The sequence below is a fragment of the Lissotriton vulgaris genome, chromosome 5 (assembly GCF_964263255.1).
Source record: "Lissotriton vulgaris chromosome 5, aLisVul1.2, whole genome shotgun sequence".
In the NCBI taxonomy this organism is placed as follows: Eukaryota; Metazoa; Chordata; class Amphibia; order Caudata; family Salamandridae; genus Lissotriton; species Lissotriton vulgaris.
Genome location: NC_141693.1, coordinates 1,014,610,801 through 1,014,625,835, shown reverse-complemented (window position 1 = coordinate 1,014,625,835; position 15,035 = coordinate 1,014,610,801).

Below are 15,035 nucleotides of genomic sequence, written 5' to 3'. Positions count from 1 at the left end.
TGTCCGCCAACAGGTTTGGAATGGGAGGAGATGTGGCATGTGACCCCTCCATATCTGCTTGAAGAATACTGGGTTCCTTCACAATGTTAGTAGCTTTTTTCCCAAAATCAGAGCAACTCAGCTTGGGTTGTAACGAGTCCCCCCTTTTCCGCCGTTTTTTATTCGGCGGAGGTCCATTGTTTTTTGGCAGGGGTGTGGGTTTTTTTGCCCTGTTGCGGAGTAATTTCACAGGAGGCAAAGCATTTCCCTTCGTCATACTTAGGCTACTAGTATGAAGAGATGAGGATGGACCATTCGTGACCGTCTTTGGCGGATTAATTGGAGTAAGCGCAATCACACTCCCATCCAAAGGCTGGCTATCCAAGATGTTAATCAACTCATTAGCTATTACATCAATGTCAGTATCAGTAGAGCAAGTGGCGGGAACCGTTGTCAGTGAAATTGACCTATTCTTGATGCTTTCTACGGAACGGCGGCGATCTGCACGCCGCTCCGCCATAGCAATTTCCCTGGAGATATCAGGGGAGGATTTGGTGAAGTAGTTGTCAAGGGTTCTATTTAACAGTACACCCTGTTTGTCTGTCACCGACTGATCAGGATTTATAGAAGACATTTATGTAACAAGGTCCAACAGATCTGACAGACAGGCCTGGTTATAAACAACCTCAAAAATGAGCAGTACCTGACAATCAAGGGGACGTGCCCAGTCCAGTCTCCTCAGTTCTCTGAGGGTCTCAGAGGGTCCGCCCTTAGTCCGGGCTTTGTCCTGGGATTTGTTCCGCACACGCGTCCCGCTCACGCATTGTTTCTGCAGGTCTTAAACGGGACGTTGATTAGGGGGCGGAGTCACGGGAAGAGGCGGCAGGTGTGCCAGGTGATTCACGCACAGCCTGGTGGGCCTCGTAGTCCCGTCCTCCGTGGAGCAACTTCCTCCCCTAACGCGGCTTCTCCTCAGCAGCGACGATTACCCAGCAGGGTCCAAAGCTGGCAGGCAGGCACAAAGTCCAGGTTTCCACAGCGAGCGGCTCCCGCGAAGCGGGGGCCGCGAGGAGTTTTCACAGGCACGGAACAAGGGGGCGGAGACACGGGAAGAGGCGGCAGGTGTGCCAGGTGATTCACGCACAGCCTGGTGGGCCTCGCAGTCCCGTCCTCCGTGGAGCAACTTCCTCCCCTAACGCGGCTTCTCCTCAGCAGCGACGATTACCCAGCAGGGTCCAAAGCTGGCAGGCAGGCACAAAGTCCAGGTTTCCACAGCGAGCGGCTCCCGCGAAGCGGGGGCCGCGAGGAGTTTTCACAGGCACGGAACAAAGGGGTGGAGACACGGGAAGAGGCGGCAGGTGTGCCAGGTGATTCACGCACAGCCTGGTGGGCCTCGCAGTCCCGTCCTCCGTGGAGCAACTTCCTCCCCTAACGCGGCTTCTCCTCAGCAGCGACGATTACCCAGCAGGGTCCAAAGCTGGCAGGCAGGCACAAAGTCCAGGTTTCCACAGCGAGCGGCTCTAAGTTTACTCCTAACGGCCGTCAGGGGGAGAGTGTTGCCCTAGAGGGATTCTGTTTGTGCATCTGTTCAAGTGACGTTAATTCCCGTTCTAGGTCCTATCTTTCGGTTTGTCGTTGTTTGTTAAGCACGGAGTTAAGTGCTATGCACTTACCCCGTATGGTGGTCTTGAAGGCGTACCACATAGTGAAGATGGAAGAGTCTCCTACCAGATTGAGGTCAAAGAAGTCGCGAACACTCTTTCGCAATTGCTTACAATATGTATCGTCCCGAGTTAAGGACGATGGGAAGTACCACTTGCGGTGGGTCGCCGTCCCGGGGGACCATGTCAGACATAGCGCCAGAAGACTGTGGTCCGATACCGATAGAGGAAATATGCTGCCCTCTCGGAGATCGCCCCGTAGGGATTGACTCACAAAGATATGATATGATCGAGAGTAAGAGTGGTGGACTTTGGAAAAAAAGGTGTAGTCCCTAGAAGTGTGGCTCAATGGTTAGAGCGGCAGACCCTGATGCAGAGGTCTAGCCCGGGACCAGGGTTCAATTCCCCGCCTCTGCGGGTCTTGGGCTAAAAAATTCCACGGACCTGATAATTCTCGCCTCGGTGCCTATTCCAATCATGGAGTCCCACTCTGCAACTCTGGGCAATAGCTTGCTTAATCTCCACAATGGCCCCAACAACGCTAAGGATGCCTGGCCTCCAATTTGGGGGTGCCCAGGAGTGGACGCCTCACAGGGAAAGACAGGATGGGTTCCACCGCGGTATTCGTACAAGCGCCTTGAGACCCTTGCGGTGAGTAGTGCGCTATACAAGTATCAATTTCAATTTAGTCTGAGGGTGAAGGGCACGCCACCGGTCCAAAAGGCCCAGGTCCCCAAACAAGTCCTGGGTATCAGCATCAAAGAGGCCGGCATCGGAACGTAGGCGATGGGAACAGTCCAATTCTCTGTCCCAGACCAAATTAAAGTCCCCCAGAACCACGAGTTCACCCTCAACAAAGTCCCCCACCTCTCGTAGAAGATCTGGCAGGAACCCGTTTTGACCCACATTTGGGGCGTAGAGGACAAGGAACGTGCACGCCCTGCCGAGGAGCACTCCCTTGACCATCAGCCATCGTCCCTCCTTGCCATTTCGGACCCCCCACAGGTTGAATTGCTTGTGCTTCAGCCTAGTTTCTTCTTTGCGGGCAAGGTGTGTCTCCTGGAGGCCCACCAGATCTAAGTGATGGTCTACTATGTACTTCCAGACCTTCTGACGCTTCTGTGGGGAATACAGGCCCTTCACGTTCCACGTGCCCATGATCAGGGGCATTACAGATCAGTTATCCCCCCTCACCCTTTCAGATAACTCGCAGCAAACCACACATGACCAATCAACTCAGGACGAGCAAGCCGCATGTCCCCCCAATTCAAACCATAACAATCATTGTCAAGTACCCTATAGGCGACCGCAGGGGTTAGCCAACACTCCAGATCTCGACTCTCCCTCCCCGCCCCACGCTCAGTCCTCCCTCGCCTGCCCCATGCAGCCAGGTGAGCTTCTCACCACCCCCATCCCCACTCTCATCCCCATCATACCCTGGAATAGCCTCCGCTATCAGTGTGAGGGTCACTCTGTTGGGGTCCATAATACAACCAAGAGGCCACTGCTCGGGTAGCCACAACCACACCTCAGACTCCAATTTGAATTGCACGCAGTCACACCAACCCCAGTTACCACCACTCCCTCCCCCATCCCCCTTCGTCCCCCCACCCCAAGAACCAAACAACCCCAACTAGAAATAGAAAAAGTATCAAAGGACCCAGGTAGCATGCCATAGTAGTTACTTCCGAACCACATGGGTCAAGTCCATAGTCAACATTCCTCCATGACCCCTTACTGTGGTGTTCTCCCATAGAGAACATAATGACCCACAGTACCTGAAGGGGGCACCCCCGGCTCCAAGTCGATGCCCCTCTCGGGATCAGGCCGCCGAAGAGCTGTGCAATGAGGGAGTCAATGCCGCTGACGCCACCGCAGCAAACGCTGCTCCACGCTCCTGTAGGCCTGCTGTGGGATCTAATCTCGCCGTCGCAGTGGTTCCCCCACTCTTTGCCAGGATGGAGAGCGCCGCCGCCTTCGCAGCCGGGGGCTCCCATCTCTCGAGGAGGGAGCAGCGTCGTCCAGGCTAAGGAGGTCTTTTGCAGCCTGTAAGGACCTGATCTGGACCAGCCTGTTTTGCCACCTGAATATGAGTCTGAATGGGTGGCTCCAGGAGTAGGACACATTCTGCTCACGGAGGAAGGCTGTCACTGGCCGGAAGTCACGCCGCTTCTGGAGCGTAGAGGCCGCTAGGTCCTGGCACAGCTGGGGCCGATGGCCCTGGAATTGTGGAGTGGCTATCCCTCTAGCCTTCCGCAATATTCTCTCCTTGAGCTGGAAGTCGTGGATGCACACCAGGATGTCCGGGGGCGGAGCCCCAGCTCCTCTCGGTGGGCCCACTCTGTGGACCCTGTCCATGCGGATTTCTCGCAGATCTTCCTCATCCAGTATCTGTAGAAAAAGGGCCTCCACGTAGCCCCGTAGGTCTCCGGCCTCTCCCTCGCATGGCACTGCCCGGATGCGGATGGTATTCCGGCGGGAACGGTTCTACAAGTAAACTTGTAAACTTGTAAACTTGGGGATTTATAGAGCGCAATTGTTGCCCGAGGGCGTCCAAGTGCTGGGATAACCGTGACCTACAGAGAACAAGGAGGGAGGAACAGCAGTTAGCAAGCGGATGTGAATAAGTAAGTCTTCAGTTGCTTGCGGAACATAGTGAGGTTCTGAGTGGCTCTGAGATGGAGTGGCAGAGTGTTCCAAGCCTTGGATGCGTTGTAAGTGAACGTCCTTCCGCCGGCTCTAGATCTTTTTATTCTTGGGACCACTGCTAAGAGAGTCTGGCTGGAATGAAGACTTCGATTTGGGATGTAGTGGGTGACCAGATCACGGGCGATGATGGGTCCCATGTCCCAGAAGGCTTGATGGGCTATGCATAGCGCTGTGAACAAAACTCTCTGCCGAACCGGTAGCCAGTGAAGGCTAGTCAGTCCGGTCCTCACTGAGTGTCTACGAGGGATTTTGAGTAGAAGGCGAGCTGCGCAGTTCTGTACAGTCTGTAGCCTGCGAAGGGTGTATTCTGGTGCGCCCAGATAAAGTACGTTGTTAAAATCAAGGCGTGAGTGAATGAGACCTTGAATGGCTGCCTGTTTGGCTTCCATAGGAAGGAGAGGAAAATTTTATTTAGCACTCTCATAATGCCAAAACAGGTGGCTGAAAGTTTTGTGGCTTGGACATTGAAAGATAGGGAACTGTCCAGCCACACTCCGAGGCTTTTGATGGTGTTTTTTGGGGTTGAGGGGGGTCCTAGGCATGGGGGCCATAGGGAGGGGGGAAGTGCCGGCTCTGAAGGTCCTAAGAGCATCAGCTCAGTTTTGTCTCCGTTCAGTTTCAGGGATGATGACGACATCCAGTTCCTCACTTCCTCCAGGCATTCTCTAAGCCTGCCTGGCGCAGTTCGGGATGCCTCCTGCGCCAGTGAGACCACCAGCTGCGAGTCGTCCGCATATGAGATGATCTTGACTCCAAATGGGCGGACGACACTAGCCAGCGGTCTCATATATAGGTTGAATAGAGCAGGGCTCAAAGAGGAGCCCTGAGGAACTCCACAATTTAGAGGTCTGCTGGAGGAAACGGAATCGCCATCAAAAACCTTGAAAGATCTGTTCCCCAGAAAGGATTCAAAGCATGCCCAGGCTTTATCCTTAATCCCCACACAGGACAGGCGGCTCAGTAAGGTGTCATGACTGACCGTGTCAAATGCCGCTCTTAGATCAAGGAGGATCACTGCCACTGATCCTCCCTGATCCAAGATTTTTCTCGTTTCCTCTATGACCATGAGGAGGGCGGTCTCTGTCCCGTGCTTAGGTCTGAAGCCCGTCTGAGTAGGATCCAGTATGTGATGGTCTTCTAGAAAGTTCACTAACTGTTGGTTCACATATTTCTCCAGAACCTTGCTCAACCAAGGGAGCAGAGAAATAGGGCGATAGTTAGCCAAGTCAGACGGGTCCAGATTGGGTTTCTTGATCAATGACCTAACCATGGCTTGCTTCCAGATGGTTGGAACAGTGCCAGAGGAGATGGAAGAGTTTAGTACCTCTCTGATGACGGGCAAGGTGGTATGGGATGCTGCCATTATGATGTCAGGAGGGGCAGGGTCGGCCGGAGAACCTGATTTGACACAGTGGGCTAGTGATTCTAGAGTGGAGAGGTTTAGTGGGGGAAAGTGGGTTAAGCTGTATGGAGTGGGGGGGTGTGGTGGGCTAGGGAGGTTATTAGGTTGATTAGATGAGCCAATGTTGGGGACGAAAATGTTGAATAGATTTTGTTAATTTTCTGATAAAAGAATTCGGCAATGTCATTACATTGGGTGACAGATTTCTCGACATGCACCGCAGGGGATGGGTTCGTTAACTTTTTAATGATCTGGAAGATCTCTTTGGGTTTAGATTTAGCATTCAAGAAGTCTTCAGCGTGAGTTTGGAGATCTAGGTTCTGTTCTGTGAGCCTGAGTACATCTTGCTGCAGCTGATGCACATCACCAGCTAGGCCCAGGTCATGCTTTTCGAGTGTCGCTACCCTCTCACCTATGCCGTCCACGTCCCTCCGTACCTCGCGAAGGTCCGAGGCCAGCTGGGTGCATAGTTCCGAGATATCCTCTTATATCGCCGCTAAAAGTTCCATCATAAAGGCCTTGGTGGCCGGGGCATCGCCGTCCTTCTGCTTCGGTGAGCTACTGGGACCCGGTGGCGTTGACGACGAGGTCCCCCCTGGCTGGCCTTCTTTGCCCCGCTTGTCCTTCTCCTTGTGGAGCCTGCCCGCCATTACGCAGTCTCCGGTAGGTCACCCCAGACTAGGTGCACCCCGAACTTCACAACGTGCCCCTCTCGGGGGGGGGGGCGCTCAAGGCAAGGAGTCTCACAGATCCCAGCGCCGGGAAGTTCGAGCCTCAGGGAGGTCGCAGTCGCAGGGAGCGGAAGGGGGCCAGTGAGAACCCTGCCCTACCCTCCGCTCGTCGATCAGGGATCCAGCTAGGCTCCACCAAGCCTCATGCCCACCTCAGCTCTGCATCCAGGGCGTAGGCCCTCAGTCAAGCAGCATTCAGCCAAACCACCTGGCAAGACACCGGCCAGGATGTTGTTGGGGTTCCCGGGTCTCACCCGTCTTGGCTTGCCCTGCAGAAGTCTTTTATTTGTCCCTCCAGGGCCGGGGTTAGGTGAGTGGTGCTGCCCCCTATTGATCGGTCACTCCTCCGCCAGGCCTAATCCACGTAGTCCCGGGGTCAGTTCTCCCGGGCCGGGGATCTCCTTGCTGCACTCCCTGGTCTTTAATAGGCCCCACCACATGTGATCAGGCAGCAGGTGTAGCTTGAGCCTGGGAGCGCTGTGGGGTTCCGATGTCTACCCTCACGCCGGGAGCCCCTGGCGCGGACCTCTGCAGAAGCAGGCCAGAGAGGCGGGCACTAATCCAGGTCGGGGCCTACCTAGGCCCAGAAGCATCGACCGTTAGGGCGACCGTGTCGCGGCAACCAGGTCCGGGCGCTCTCCCGCAGTCCAACTCCTCCCCGGCCCGCCGCCTCCTCACTTCTCGGGTCTTTACTCCGCTGCACTCGGCGACAGGGCGAGCGCCGTCAGGGCAGGTCCGAGGGCTCCCCCGATGACGAAATGCGGTCAATCACCTCGCCGGGGAACTCCGCCAGCAGGCTCGGCAGGACTCAGGCCGGCTTCGCAAAGGTCGCTCGGCAGGCCGCTCCCGCGAGCCCCGTAACCAGCTTCACAGCGGGCAACAAGGGACCACCGGGTACCTCAGGCAGACTCCAGGCCTTGGTCACTGCAGGGCCCCTCGAGGGGCAGCTAAAACAAGGATGTAGATCGCGTGGCACCGGAGGGACCTGAAGGTGCGTCTCAGTCCGTCGCCATCTTGGCCATGCCCCCTCTGCTTGATGATTTTAAATAGTTAGTTGGGCCTGTTTTTTGCATTGTCCAGGGTGGAGTAGAAGAAGTTGTTTTTTTCATTATGGATGTGTTTTTTGTATTTTCTCTGAGCTTCTTTGAGTTGTTCGAGAAGGCTAGCGGATGGGTTGTTTCTCCAAAGTCTTTCTATGGCTCTAAGTAGTCTTCTTTCGTTGTTGATGTCCATATTGAACCAGGATCTGGATGGGATGTTCCTGTTTTTTTTAGTTTCAGAGGGGCTAACTGATCTAGAATGGATGTCAGAGATGTGTTGTAGTGATCAATGAGTTCTGTCGAGGATAGATCATCCGAGGAGGTAGTGAGGAGAGAGTTGACTTTTTCCTCCAGGTCAGTCACGTTGATCTGAGTGAGATTTCTAGTCCATTTGGTCTATTCTTGGGTGGGGGGTTGTAAAGTGGCTGGCTGAGTGAGGTGGAAGAGGATTAGGTAGTGGTTGGACCAATCTACGGGCAAGGTGTGGTTTATCATCACAGTGTCTTGATTGGCTATGATGGCATCTAGGGTTGCTCCTTTGTTGTGAATTATTTCAATGCAGTGTTGCGCGAGGTTGTTATTGCATAGTAACTCGCTCAGGTTTTGGATTTGCAGATTATTATCTGCATTCCAGTGTACTTTGAGGTCCCCCAGAATAAGGTTGTTCGCATCTCGAAGTGAGCAGTGGGCAATTAGGTCAGACAGGTGTTCAGTGAAAGTGGTGGAGGGTGGTAGATAAGGTGGCAGGTTAGTGTTTTTTTTTTGCAAGTGTTGATGTTGACAGTTAGGCACTCAAAGGTGTTGTAGTTGGATGATTCTGTTTCCGTCACAGAAATATTGTCTCTGTGGATGATTGCAAAGCCTCCTCCTCTTTGGTCTTTTCTGTCTTTCTTGGTGATTGTGAAGCTTGGAGGGACGAGGGTGTCCAGGAGTGGAAGGGAGGAATCATTAAGCCAGGTTTCGGTGATGAATGCTATGTCAATGTCATGAGTGAGGATGGATTCTGCTAGTTCTGTGGCATGTTTGGTGGCTGATCTGCAGTTTATGAGCTTGCAGTTTGGCGGGCGTCTCTGTTTTGGGTTTCTTCATAAGGGGGGCCGTGGGGATGTTCATGCGGGTGGTCGGTGACCTAGGTGAGTTAGGGGGGGCTTGGTATCTTCCTAGTCTGGTGATCACCTGGATTTTGGATTGGGAGATGACAGCAGTAGGATTGTCGTACGAAGAGGCGAGACCTGCTGCATCGCTCTCAGACATAGCGTCTCTAGTTCTTTTCGGTCTCTGTGTCAGATTGGGGAGGGAGTTAGCTACCCATCTCTGGGGGGATAGGGGACAGTCTTTGTTGTGTCTGAGAGATGGAGGAGTGAGTGTGGTGCAGTTGCTGGCGCACTGCGAGGTTGGCTACGATTTCACTAAGGACCCGGATAATAGTAGTTATCTGGGTTTCCAGCGAGGAAAGTCGCTGCTCAGTCTTTAATGCGTTGAGGTAGCGCCGAGCGGGACTGGACCTGTGTGGGTGTGTTGGGCCAGGGGGGGAGAGTTTCATGGTTTTCAGTAGCTTAGTGGAGGCTCTGTTGTTAATGTGGGGTCTGGGCGGGGTCGTGAGTACAGGGTGGTGGGGGTCTTGTTGGGGTGTGGGTGCTATACTGCCTGTGGATTCGGGGGGATGGGTGTTCAGGTTGATCAGCGTGAGGAGGCGAGAGCGGAGGGCAGGTTGCAGGTGAGGGTGAGAGCTGGCAGGTGATGGATGGGGGTGAGAGCCAATGGTGGGCATAAGGGGGGTCCTGTTCTCTATGGGGTGGTGAGGGGGATGTTGTTTATTGTGCTGGCAGGTGATGGATGGGGATGAGTGCCAGCGGTGGGCAGTAGGGTGGTCCTGTTCTCTCTGGGGATGGTGAGGAGGATGTCGTGTGGTGAGTGGCCTAGTTGGGGTTTAGCAGCTTTCTTGCCTGTGGGTATGGGGAGGTAGGTGCTCAGGTTGTTCGCAGTGGGTTGGGGTGGGTGGGGGGCAGGTGGTGGGAGGGGGTGAGAGCCGGCAAGTGGTGGGAGGGGGTGAGAGCTGGCAAGTGGCGGGTGGGAGTGAGAGCCGAGGGTGGAGGTTCCTGTTCTTTATGGGGATGGTGAGGGGGATGTCGTGTGGGGGGGGCGTGTGGGGTTGCTAGGTAGTATCGAAGCAGTAGGTGGCCCGTGGCAGTGAGAGCTGATGGGGGAGTGGATGGTTCCTGTTCTCCTTGTGGGAGGAGCGTGGGGTGTTGCGAGGAGATGGGCGTGCGGGGTGGCTAGGGGGTATCGTAGATGTGGCTGACAGGTGGAGGTGAGAACTGGACTGGGGGAGTGGAGGGGACATGCTCTCCCTGGGGGTGGTGGGGGGTCAGCGTACTGAGGGGCGAGTGCTATTGTTAGTGAGTACCGAAGCGGTAGGTGAGTTCAAATGGCTGGATCGGTTCCTCTGGGGAGGGAGTAGGGGTGGGAGAGGAGGAGCGTGAAAGGGTGTATTCCGGAGAGAGGGGAAGAGGGTGTCAAATGACTCTACATTGTCGCTGTTGGCTTTTATCAGGACTGTGCCGTTAGAGTAGATGGTCACTGTGGTATTTCCAGTACGCCTTGAGCGGTAGAGGATTGATAATGTTAGTTTGCAGCTATGTGAGGTGTTGGTGGTTTTTGAAATGTTGAGGTGCCATCTGATGATGAATTTCCATGCTTGATGTCTCTCAGTGTGGAAGATAAGGTCTGTTTTTACCTTTCCATTGGAGGGGCAGTGGTAGGTGTCTGCGAAAAGTGACTCGGGATGCTGTCGGATCAGTTTCTGTTTAAAGTTCTTCTTCGCTTTGGGTGAGAGGTCAGGTGGGAAGCTGATCGCGAAGGAGTTCGGGCCGTGCGGAGTTACGTGGTTCGTAGAAGAGGGAGCGGTGTGGGCTGTCGTGTCCGGAGGCATAGTGTGTGTATGGTACGGGGGGCTGGCTCTGAACTGGAGGACGGGAAACTGTATCCGGCGAGTCTTTGGAAAGAAGTAGGTGAGAAAAGGAGGAATTCAAGTTTAGAGAGCTTCGGGTGATTATTACGTGGACTATTAGAGGAGGGCAAACTCAGGGGTGCAGTGGAATGGGGTGCTGGTGGTGTGGATTGCGGGGTCGCCTCAGTTGAGAGTTATTTTCCTGGGTGTCCCTCTAGAAGTTAAGGGTGAGTTGATGGAGGTCGCAAGTGCGTTCGGTCTTTCTACCTTCTTCCTGTTGTAGGTGGGTTCGGAGCATCATAGAGTTTAGTCTGTGTTGTTTTCCACTCAGATAAGGGAGGTATTAGACCAGATACAAACAGTGAGCGGCGTGTAGCTCCTGTCTGATGTGGAAAAGTCTCGTTCAGTGGTGGTGGTTAAGTGGTTGTCAGGTCTGGTAGGTGTTTTAGGCGGCCATCTTGTGTTTGGCACCAGAGAGCTCTGCACCTCGGGAGGGGAGGAGTTGGTTACAGGTTGCGGCAGTGGGGGGCAGGGGGGTCGCGATGCACTACGGCCAGGTCGATTATCCTCAAATCTATAGTTGTGGACCCAGTTGTAGGTAGGGCATTCGTTTTAATTTTCCTGACTATTAGCAAGCATGGTGGCCATTTTGGGGACAGGCACAGGCGAGTGATGTGGGCTCAGGTCTTAGTATGCAGGGGGGGGTCGCGCCTCACTGGGGACGGGTGGAAGACTGTCCCACAGTGGTACTGAGTGCCTCTCTGTTTGTACTCACTTATTGGCACAGCGTTATCGTGAATCCGGCTTGTGGAGCCTGGCTTGGGCGGCCATTTTGATTTCAGGTATCCGAGGGCTGCGAGGGTCGGTGCCTCTGCGTCAATTCTATCCTTTGCTGCTCCTGTCTTGAAAGCGGGGCCCACGAGGCATTCGCCCAGAGGGGAGAGCCTTGGTGCTTTTTTTTTTTTACCCTCAAAAGAGCGTCAGTAGCGGTCAGGAGCGCATTTCTTCTAATGTTGGTCTGCGATCCTTCTTCGGCGGGCAGTGGGGGTCAGAGCCCTTTCTTGGTCCCTCTGCCTTTTATTTCTTTTTTTCATCCAGTGTTCTTTGAGCCGCCAGGGTGTCCACGGCCAATTGGCAGGGCAGTGGGAGCCTGCGAGCCCCTCGAACTTTCAATTTCCTTCCGGGGCTTCGCTTCTTAGTCCAGTTTCCCAATAGATTTAGCAGATGGTAGCAGCAGTGGGTGATGCTTCCTACCCCTTCTTGCATGATCTGGGGCTGGGGGGGTGGTAGACGTGGTGTGGAGACGTGGCAAGCAGGGATTTCCCCCGAGTATCAGTAATCCTAGTGTCTGGGCCCCAGGGACTTTCAGTTTCGGTTTCTGGACTTTGGTCTTTCGTCCGGTTAGTTATGTTGATTCTTCCGGATGGAGGCAGCTTTTGAATCCAGCTTCAGACCTCTTTTTGCCAGGTCCGGTGAGGGGACGGCAACAAGGGGCGTGCAGGGGGGCAAGCAGGGATTTACACCTTGTTGGTGATCCTAGCGCCCGGGAGCTGAGCTCCTTCCCAGTGGCCATCTTGCACAATCACTGCTATTTCATAGAAAATGCCTGCTTATTCCTACTTAGATCATGATACAGTTACTTTAGAGACAATGAGGGTTCACAATGACAAGAGTGTGGTTAGTACTTGTGGTGGGAACTCACTCTCCTCAACTAATACCCCAATATCTTACAGCCAGCAAGTGGAAGTAAAAGCAATTTCTTTTCTATTCCCATCCTCCACCCTCATTGGATAGTAGCTTTAATTAAAACTCTTATTCATCCTACTGGGCCTGGAAATTTAATCCTGATAAACAAGGTATTGAATGCAGTCCTGGGACGAGAAGTGAAAAATTACCATCTGACTCATACATTCCTTGTAAGGTACAATGTTGTGTCAGAATTTATCACATCTGAATACCATCTTCTATATGTACTACAAGACTTAAAGAAGCGGCAGTATTAGATGATCATTAATTAATTTGCTACTATTGGTTGTGTGTTAAGCTGCATACTTGGGTGTTAGACTTGGTGCTCTATATGGTGTACCATGGTAATTAGTAATAGTGTAGTGGTATACAATATGTAATGCGAAACATGACTGTTAACCATGTTTATTTGCTTTTAAAATAGAGGACAACCAGGTGAAATAAGGATAAATGGAGGATTCCAAAGGTATCCTTGTGAGATTCTAGCCCCAAGAGACCTAAGCTTCTGCCTTCTCCCTTTGCAATGGTTTTCCCATCTTTCTTTTCCTACTTTTTCCCCCTTTTTCCCTCTCCTGCTAGTGGTCAATAACTGATGAGACAAAATAAGTGCGAGTCCCATAAGATGAGTGGCGGTAGACTCCACAGGTAATAACCTGCTCAAATTAAGCACTACTGGACCACACATTCTTGCAGTTGTGGGGAATCCCCTGGTGGAGGAAAGGTCACACAATCGGGTAATCCTGAACTTGATGAACAATTCATTTGTCCGCCAGGGGTGGCAAAGTCATGACCTCTGTCACCACTCTATGTACAGATTCCAGCTTGCTGGAGTTGGGGTCATGCTGGGAAGAAGACCATCACTGCTGCGCCTCATTAGGAGTGGATACCATGTGTTGCCTTCTTGTAATAATTTTTTGGTTTCGAGAAAACAATTCTCATAGAAAAAACAAACACCCAAAGAGGAGAGGGAGTTTGTTTTCTTTAAACAAAAAAACAAATAGCCTAACAATCAGGGAGTTTTCTCACCATGGGTGGGGGGCTTTCTATATTTCCATTCATGTGTCCACCATGACTTGCATTGTAACAACTGGCAGGAACAAGTATTGCAAATGCAATCGGTTTCAAATTTGTTTGAGTTAGAGCTATTGGGATTGTAAATGGCAATGTGTTTTACCAATGGGTTATGGAGTGTATGTATGTGGTGTGTAGTGGAAGTATGTGGGTTGGATTAGTTAGTTGTGCAATTGGGTGGTGTGGAATTGTGTGGTGTATAGTGGATTTGAGTAGTGGAATTATGTAGCATGGTGTGCTTTGGAATTATGTGTATAGTAATTGTGGTATTGAGTGTACTAGAATTATGTGGAATGGTATTTTGTGTTGTTTAGTGGTATGTAGTGGAGCTAAATTATGTGGTGTGCTGTTGAATTTTGTGGCTTGATGGGTAATTGTGTGGTGTGTCGTGTAATTGTGTTGTTGAGTTGTATTATGTGGTTTGGTGTGGAATTATGTAGTGTGGATTGTAAATATGTGGAGTTGAATTGTGTGGCGTGGAACTGTGTTGATAGCTTTGCATTTTTGGGGATTAAAAAGAACAAATAGGCAGGAGCTAAGTTCCAGACATGTGTTTCGGTGTTAAAAAAAATAAAGAGAGTTAGAGCTATTGGCATTGTAAATGTATTTTGCCTATGTGTTATGGATTGAAGTGGATGCATATGGTGTATCGTGAAATTATGTGGGTTGAGTTGGAATTGTTGTGGCATTGTGTGGTGTGGAGTGAATTTGTGTTGTGGAATTATGTGGAATGGTGTGCACTTGTATGATGTGAATAATAATTATGTGTTTTTTTAGTGTATTGGAATTATGTGGAGTGGTATTCTGTGTAATAGTGTGGAATTAAGTGGAGTGGTATTTTGTGGTGTGGAGTGTTATAGTGGAGTTTAACTATGTGGTGTGCTGTTGAATTTTGTAGTTTTTTGAAATATGAATCGTAAATTGGATATATGTGTTGTGTAGTAGAATTGTGTTGTGGGCTGGAATAATGTGGTTTGATGTTGAATTAAGTGGTGTGGAATGGATTTGTGTGGAGTTGAATAGTGTGGCATGGAACTGTGTGGTGTTGAGTGATATTATGTTGAGTGGAATTATATGGCATAGTGTGGATTGTATTTATGTGGAATGCTGTTATGTGGCATAGAGTGGATTTATGTGAAGTGTAGTTATGTGGTATTTAGTAGCATGTAATTAGGTGGACTTGAATTATGTGGTGTTGAGTTGTATCATGTGGATTGTAATTATGTTGCTCTGTGTGGAATTGTGTGGCGCTGAATTATGTGTTGTGGTATTGTGCGGCGTTTTGTTGAATTATGTGTACCCCATGTTGCAGAGCAAGCTTCCACCATAAATATAACTGATAGCGAGGAGACAGAGAATCGCAGGGCTTTCTTAAGACCAGTAGAGAAACAGCACTGTCACTTTACACCCCCTCCTAAAAAGAACTGGCGCAAGGTAACCAGCAGAGCGAGCTTCCCCTACACCACCTCATGCAGAGCAAGCTTCCACCATAATTAAAACTGATATCGTAGAGACAGTGAGGCGTAGAGTCAGGACAGCTAATACACACTGTAAGTTACCTGCCCGCGCACACACACACACACACACACCAGATACAACACAGGAAAAAACTATTACTACTCTCTCACTAACACTCAGATATGGCTGGACAGTAGCAATACCGTTTTTTTACAAGGCAGGGACAGCATAGGGAACACAGCAAGGTTCCCTCATGCACAAGCAGTTGTAGTAGCAGTACAGACGGGT